Source organism: Cylas formicarius, unplaced genomic scaffold (assembly GCF_029955315.1).
Source record: "Cylas formicarius isolate icCylForm1 unplaced genomic scaffold, icCylForm1.1 PGA_scaffold_8__14_contigs__length_24414737, whole genome shotgun sequence".
Taxonomy (NCBI): Eukaryota; Metazoa; Arthropoda; class Insecta; order Coleoptera; family Brentidae; genus Cylas; species Cylas formicarius.
In genome coordinates, this window is record NW_026844361.1 from 18155804 (window position 1) to 18164539 (window position 8736).

Below are 8736 nucleotides of genomic sequence, written 5' to 3' on the forward strand. Positions count from 1 at the left end.
ACGTTTTGTCAACGACGTCTGTCCCTTTCATATGTCAAGTCATCTGTTCACATCCCTCTCCCGCAATCAAAGATTCTCTCGTACCTAGAGAAACCCTTAGGAGTTAATATTCTCCAATGTATCCATCATATCCGATGAACCATATCCCCGTCTCGTTCATTTTCTTCGAACTTTAAGGAAACGAGATTGTTAGAACCTCTTTATGAGTTCCCATTAGTGAAACACATTCTAGCGCAAAAAAAAAACGGCAAGCCGTCCTCACCATTCTCAATGGTGTGTCCATGTCGACTGCAGATTGGTAGAAGTTTTGTCAACGACCTCTGTCCCTTTCATATGTCAAGTCATCTGTTCACATCCCTCCCCCGCAATCAAAGATTCTCTCGTACCTAGAGAAACCCTCAGGAGTTAATATTCTCCAATATATCCATCATATCCGTCTCGTTCATTTTCTTCGAACTTTAAGGAAACGAGATTGTTAGAACCTCTTTATGAGTTCCCATTAGTGAAACATATTCTAGCGCAAAAAAAAAACGGCAAGCCGTCCTCACCATTCTCAATGGTTTGTGCATGTCGACTGCAGATTGGTGGACGTTTTGTCAACGATCTCTATCCCTTTCGTATATAAAGTCATCTGTTCACATCCCTTTCCCGCAACCAACGACTCTCTCGTACCTAGAGAAACCCTTACGAGTTAATCTACTCCAACGTATCGATCATATCCAATCAACTATATCCCTGTCTCGTTCTTTTTCTCCGACCTTTAAGGAAACGGCGAAAAAAGCAACAAAAGAACGCGCACATAACGATCGAGTAAAACCAACACGGACCTCCCAGATTGAAATATAGCCTCGGCATAACCCGTTATTATCGCGTCGGAGCTGAGCCTCTTCGATCTTCGGGCACCTTGTTAGCGAAATCATCACTTGGCGTGACGTTGTGCAGCAGCTCGGGACTCGATTAGGGACCCGTAGCGGCCTACGGCGATGCCCACCACGTAGCGCCACACTGGACGCCTCGCTTATTATTTTGAGTCTGCCTTTTTTCTATTTTTTAATTAACGATGTGTGTTGCCCCGTTAAGTAACCTGTGGTTTAGACGGAACGCTGGACGGTCCGAGAGAGAAGTAAACGTAAACGATTGTGCGCCGAATCGTTCGCGATTTCGCGTTTCAACGATTAGTAAAGGTTGATTGGCAAGGGCATGGAGAAATTCTTGATTGATAAGTACGGCTGGTTTCATAAAAAACTGATACGACTCTTAAAGCACTTTTTTTTATGTTTTGAGCACCATAGGCCACCATGTCACTTTATTGTTCTCATATTTCTCACACTCAATACTGTCTTGTCAACCATGAAAGGAAGGGTTGTCATAAATACTTAGAAACTGAAAGGAAGCCTAAAGTGGCTTAACATACAAAGATAAAGTTAAAAGAAAGAATTGTGACCAAGTTAGAAGATGATTTATCCTTATCAGCTGTAGCTCAACATTTTAATGTAAGCAGAACGACCATTTCTTTCTATGAATAAAATTTGAAGGCAAGAAGAAACGTTAGTAAGACTCCCCACGGCATATTTTCCGATGAAAAGATGTTCCAGTCCTCCAAAAAGTGTAAAATCATAGTGTACAGACCAGACAACGATTTTGACAAGTACAGAGCTGCACGCTGTTTTAGTGTAAATGAATGGGGATGAACGTCATCCAGAGGAATGAAAGTGATGTGACGGGATGAGGAAGATTTATGCCGAATTTATGCCGAAATATCGGAGAACGTTATGGTGTCCACTGTGGCTCTAAAATGTCAAAATTGAAACCTTGCCACGGCCAAGTATATAAGGGATAAAGATGAAACGATTGTACCGAAGAAATGTTATGCCTCAAAACAGCGAGGAACTATGGCAAGATATTAAGGAAGTATGGGAAGAATTGTGGTTATGAAGTGCTCTTACGCCTTTGGCTAAAACATTTGATGAAACAGCTACATGAACCATTCCATAGCCACAATGAAAAAAACACGCAAATTTTTATTACTCAAAATGTTTACATAAACCTGCCTTTAGCTCCCATATTGCATGTCAAAACAAAGTTGGTTTTGTCACAATGTGATATGACAGCCTGGCGGTTATTTAAAGATTCTTACCATATTTCATGTGAATCAGCGAAATCTGGGTGAAGGTTAAACAATTTCGACGAATCTCGAAGAATTTTAAGGCTCCATTTCACAATTAAATATTTTTTCTACTTCCTTCTGTAAAATACCTAACAAGATGCATTTCATTTACTTTGGGAGAGGCAAGTAATACCTACATGTTACCTTAGATCAACGGGAATTGAACTAAGGGTTAAGGGAGTTATGACAATTTATTCGGTTAGATGAAGATTCAATCAGAATTGAATGGAAATTTAATCGTGTTCTGAAAAAAACGAAAATTTCTGAATTTCTAAGAAGAACCATAGGAACTAAATTTTATTTTATCGCAGTACCATGGCATTTTTTAAGGCAGTTTTGGTTAAGGAATAAATTTAGATGATATGATATTGAAATGTTGAAAGATAGAAACTTATGTCTGTTTTCTTGTAGAAAAAAAATTAATCATTTCCGTGTTTGATTGTGTATTGTACTGAACGATGGACTATTTTTTTTTAATTCTATAATTCAGGGATGCATTCTGTGGTCTTCAGAAAAAAAATTCTGTCCTATTGTTTCAAATCTGCAAGGAAATGATATTCTGTCAGCAAGGGCCAAGAAACTCTTGGAACCTGGGAACTATCATTAATTAAAACTGGGACTAGACGGAGAAAGCCGGAAAAAAGGTATTTGAGATGTGGTAGAATAGGCAGGCAGGGTGGACAGGATCATAAATCAGAATGAATAAAACAAAAGAAATAGTTAAAACAGAAAATTGAATTTATGCCTAGAAGAAGCCGTACTTCATGGCTAAAGGATCGAAGACATTTCAGGCGAGCTGTCAATATATACTGGTTTATATTGGTTGCATTGTGCTGTGTGTTGTTTATTAATAGACGTCTGGAAAAGTGAGAAGATGTTCTAAGGTTGACAAATTATGAGACATGAGACCAAGAAAACCACCATGGATCACCGATACGTGTGCTCAATAATTGCCTGTGCACGCCGCCACTGGTGGGTCGACCCGTCACCAGAAAAAGCCGAAGAGGAAAAACGGCCCAGTCATTGTCGGCATAAGAACGTTATTAAACGAGTATTTAGTGTGTGTATGTGTGGAGGTCGGGTTAGCCTGGTCTAAAACAAAAGAGGCGCGCCGTGGTCGAGAGCCGCGCCGCGCCACCCACCGCGAGCGGCCGCGAACAAATGAATATCGCCGTACGTCACCGCCATCATGGCACCTATGATCCGTTCGGGCCGTTTATTCTCCGATCACGCTAAGCAAGGGGTAAAAAACGATCTGTTCAGGCTAAAGGTCGGTTTACGACGTTTTCGCCTATGGGGGTTCCTTTCGGCTTCCAATTCGGAGTCCGAGTACTGGTCCGTGACCGTCATTCTTGTAGTTTTGACTCGATTTGACCGAAAAATAGATGGTGCTTTTTACAGTCTACATTTGTTGAGTTTTGAAGCATTAAACTAAACTAGGACTAACAGGGCACGAAAACGTCCTCAAGCAGTCAGCAAAGGTTCCTCAAGGAGCATAACTGGATGACGAGAACTTTTTTGTGGTTTGATAAAACCCATTGCGAATCATCATGAAAAGCATGAAAATACCATTCCTGCAATGGCGAGCTGAGGTTTCTAGATTGATTTAAAACTTCTGATCAGCTGTGTTTTATGGGCAAACTCATACCTAATTTCTATAAGACCTGCTAAGCCATGAAGGGTTCGAAAAGTCTATAATAATAAAGCGGTAAGGGTTTAAATATTGTAAAGTCCATAAGTTTTATATAGATGAGGCAGCCTATAGTGAACAATTGAAAATAAAATAAAATGACGCATAATCCAAGACTATCTAAAGTACTCTTCTACTGACTACAGGCATTTAATCACAAGATATTCCTTTAACATTTTTTAAATGAAGATAAATTAGCACGCAGTTTTATTTCCTTCGGTAAGGGGTTACACTTACACTTGGGATTCAATAAATATTCTCTATATATAAATATTTAGCACAAGGAACTCTAAAGTTGTCTTTAGATCGTGTATTCACCAAGTGAACATGCTTTTAAATGAACATAAGTTATCATACATTTTTATTTGGTCCTGTAAGATCTATATTTTGCATAAGGAACTCTAAAGTAGCATTTAGATCTTGCATTCCCTGAGTGAAAACTACTGTTCAACAAAAAACACAACACCAAACACATATAGTCTAAACAATGTTAAAATATTATTTTTTAAAAAATAAGTTTTACAAGAAGTAGGCTTTGGAGCGTTTTTGAACCATGAACACATTTTTCTAATCAGTCGACCATCCCCACAAAATTATAGTATACCCAATTCTACTATCAATATCAGCGTAATAAACACTTAATATTTGTGATTCTGTTAAAACATCCTTCAGGTTATGTTATTAATAGATGTTGGCCTCCAAACCCGATACTAAAGAAGAGCAAGCAAGAAGAGTTTTCAAATTCATGTTTTTATCTATAAACATTCCAAGAAGCTTTGCGTTTTTTAATGAAATTGTCAATTGGTACCTTTCATAATTATATATTTGGGTGGCGAAATTTTCTGCAATTACAAGACATGCGATGAAAGAACGGGTGTTCTATCTATATCAGGTGCTTGTTGAACATTTTTCCCACTTTGATGTTTGCAGTGCGATATCTAGTATCTAGTACCTTTTTTGCCTGAAAATTTAATAGAATTTCGACATATTTTGAGAAAATACTGCCCTAAAAATGCAGCATCCAGACATTGATGAACTGCTAGCCTCCATGTTGGTTGTTGAAAGCCGCAAGGCCTTACTTTTAATTAGAACTGCCATTGGTTGAAAACGACATTTCAATTCTTGCGCATGCGCATATTGAACAGAACTCAAGATTTTGTTACATAGTCGCTTCACGAGTTCCTGTACTACTAGCAGACAGGACCTCTATATGTCTAGTGGCTATATGGGTATATTGTTTCCTATAAGATAAAAAGAGCTCCGCAAATTTCAATGGAGGATCGCTTATACCATTGCAAGACATTTTCCACAACATTATGCCGTGTTCTACGCAATCGAATGCCAAGCTGAGGTTACACAATACCTCAACAGGACACTCGCCGTACTCTATAGAATGAACAATACCCTTCAAGAAAAAAGTAAGTGCTTGTATGAATGATCTCCCACTTGGAAAACCGAACTGGTCCTCTGATAGTATTTTATTGTTTGCAAGATACAATAAAAGTCGTTGCAAATATGCGTACTCAAACAACTTCGAGAAAACCATGGTGACTGTAACTGCTCTGTAATTATTGATATTTGTTTTACTACTTTTTTATGTAATGGAATTATCTTTCCAATTTTTTGGCTTCAAGGAAGATTTCCTTCACAAAAGGATAAATTTACTAGATGAGGCTTTATAACGAATATTAGGACGCGCTTGATAAAAAATTCGGGATATCACCACATCCAGCAGAACATTAATTTTTGATCTCTTTAATGAGTAAACTGTAGAAAATGCGTTAAAAAGAGTTGTTGTTGGAGTTGGTAATCAAATAATACAGGACTTTAGTCTGGGGATCCTTGGGTCTTCGGAAAACATTGTTTATATATTTCTTGGGCTCCGTTAATTCGTTCTCTTCTAGCTTCCACTTCCACCTGAATAAATTATAGTTCCACATTGCTTAAATCGTGAGTCGCATTAACGACCTCCCCTCCTCGCCCCCCTGTTCATTTACATTGTCGGTTTTCAAAATCGAATAATCAAAACAAAACCGATCAAGACAAATGGCGGGCAATAATAATTAACGGGACACACTTCGTGACGGGTTCGAAACAGAAGGACGTAAATAGGAGAGTCCTGGTCGTTAAGGAATACTTAACGACGCTTGACCGATGTTGGCCAAACAATGGACGAAACGACATACGTAATTTAATACGGCAATTTGGGGACACAATAAGGACAAAGGACGTAGAGACGGGAACATGCGTGGTCCCCTGATCCAGGGGAACAATAACGTCGTCGTCGGCGTGTGATAGATTTTAGATCGGCATGATAGATGTTCGAGGCTCTGGGACTCTATAGGCAAGCTCTATTTGGGGACGTGAGAGCGAGCGTGATCAATACGGCGGGACAGGACGTTTCCACTGATCAGGTGAGATCAAGGAGATTATGTTCTAAGGAAAACAGGCTAGGCATAAAGAAACTAGGGATCCGAGGATATTTTTTCCGTTCATAAGTTTCTTGATCTTTCACATTGGCTTTTCCATATTAAAAAGTCACTCTTTTATTTCAAAAATTTGGTCATGCACAAGCAAAGCAAAGCAAAGCATAAAATATGCAGCAACAAAAAAAATTACTTAATAAACGATTTCTTAAGCAAATCTTTACAAATCTTCTCCTTCTTCAAAGCTTAACTAAGTGAGCTACACTTAAGCTCTGAAGAAGCAGAGGTAATCATGATTTTTGGATAATTTCATAAAATTCAGCAAGTTACAGGTTTTCCCAGTTAGTAACCAATCTCGAACTATGCTGCTATCCATTAATGTGCCAACTCTCCTATACTTTTTATTTTTAGAGATACAAAATAAGCCTTAAAACAGAAGAAATTGTCTGAAAATTATCTTTTTTACATAGATTTTTACTCACGTTGTATTATATTACAAACAAAATTTTTTTTTTTAGTCATCTTTGCAAAACTTGTCCCTGCTAATTTTATATATTGGAAATTTGCGATATATGCGAGCTTTGCGCCAGCTTCCGGTTAAAATCTCTACCTAAAAGCTCATTTTCTTGGTCATTAGTAGTTTAAACTTAGCATTTTTAATAGAATTGGTTTAAAATGGCACCTAATGACATCATTTGTCATAGTAAATTTTTTTTTTCAAAATACACCAAATAGGGTCATTAATAGATAAAAAAAAGAAATGATTATTAAAATAAAACGCAAACAATTAAACATGTGCCTGCCATTATTTGCTGCCAACATATACAAAAACAAAACGAGCAAAATTGACGAAACGGTTTCAATCAGTAATCGCTGTTTACCATTTCGGAAACAAATTGGGAAACAACGGCGAACAGGGACGTACATTAAACTAAAATGGGTGTAGCTTACAGAAATTAATCAAGGGTTTACAAGCGCCGGCGAATGACAGTAAATTAACTGGTCGACAATTCTGTTACCCACCTCTAAAACGGGCAACACTATACGCCATATGTTGACCGCAGATTTGCGTCTATAAATCCTGACGGCGAAAAATACGAGAGAGACTAGAGACGCCAGTAATGTTTGATACTCCACTCGAGCTGTTCCTTGTGTTATACTTAATAAATTAATGGTCATTTCTAATTCATTTTTTCTTTAAAAGTTTATTTTATTCATTTTAAATTGATGTTAGTCCCTTGATTGATGATATTACGCCTTTTGAAAGAAATATAAATATAAATCACTAAATAGATGTTTATTGATCCTGACCCTTGTGAAAATATAACATTTGTGTGTTTCTAACGGTATAGATAATAATATTAAATAGTGGTTAAATATGCTCTGGCTTACGCTTGTCTGGTCTCCTTTGGAATATCCCAGCGTCAATTTACAAATGCAACCGTCGGCGCCGTGGCTTAGTTGGTTAAAGCGCCTGTCTAGTAAACAGGAGATCGCGAGTTCGAATCTCGCCGGGGCCTACCGAAAAACTTTTTTTTCTGATCATGGTGTTTATTTTTCATTTATTTATTTGGCGAATACGTAAAAATTCGTCAAATTGAAAATTTAGTCCCATTTTACTGACAGAGAATGAGTAATGGTTTGTGCACTTTTTCTGAGTGAAGTAAAAGATGATTAGACTAGCATTAAGAAGTCCACACATCGTAATCTACTAAATGTTCTTTTGCAATGGGTTATGTTTAAATCAATTTTGGGCTACGCAAAAATCAAATTAAAATTAGGCAAAACCCAAAAAAAATGTATTTTTCTCTAAACCACAAACAAAAGACAGCAAACAAAACGGGACAACCGGCATAGTATGAAAGTAATTTAAAGTAATTTTAAAAAATAACAATAATAAGACATCACATATTTCAGAAGTGAAACTTTTTGAAAACTTTTTCTTAGCATAAATAATTCTCAATATTTGGGGAACACCTTACATGCAATTAAATTCAGGTTGCAAAGAAGAATTTTTTAAAGAATTCAAGATACTGTCATTTCCAAAGTAAAAGTTAAAGCCCCCTTTGCTTCTTTGCTTTTAATAATAATTTGTCATTAGCATTTACAAAAAAAATAAAGTAATATTTTATTTATCATTGTATATTTCTTTCATTTATAGTCTGTGCCTTGTGTAAAGTACGTTGGTGTATTTATTATTATTTTTTTAGGGAATTTGTTAGTGGACTACTAATAGCTGCAATTATGATTATAATTATTTATTATTAATATTTTGCCTGGACATTTTCAGTCACCGAATCTCCAGTAGGTATAGTAAGTAATTTTAAAAAAGTAATTATAATAAGATTTCACAAATTTCAGATGTCAAACTTTTTGAAAACTTCTCCTTATAGAGTATATAATTCTAAATATCTGGGAAACGCCTTATATGCAAATAAAATTCAGGTTGCAAA

General features: G+C 36.8%; 1 non-coding gene across 1 annotated transcript; it reads left to right on the forward strand.

The window, feature by feature from the left end:
- Window positions 1-7729: 7729 nt before the first annotated feature.
- Trnat-agu (transfer RNA threonine (anticodon AGU)) lies at window positions 7730-7803 on the forward strand. Its single transcript has one exon. It is a non-coding gene; the product is annotated as a tRNA-Thr (tRNA).
- Window positions 7804-8736: the final 933 nt, after the last annotated feature.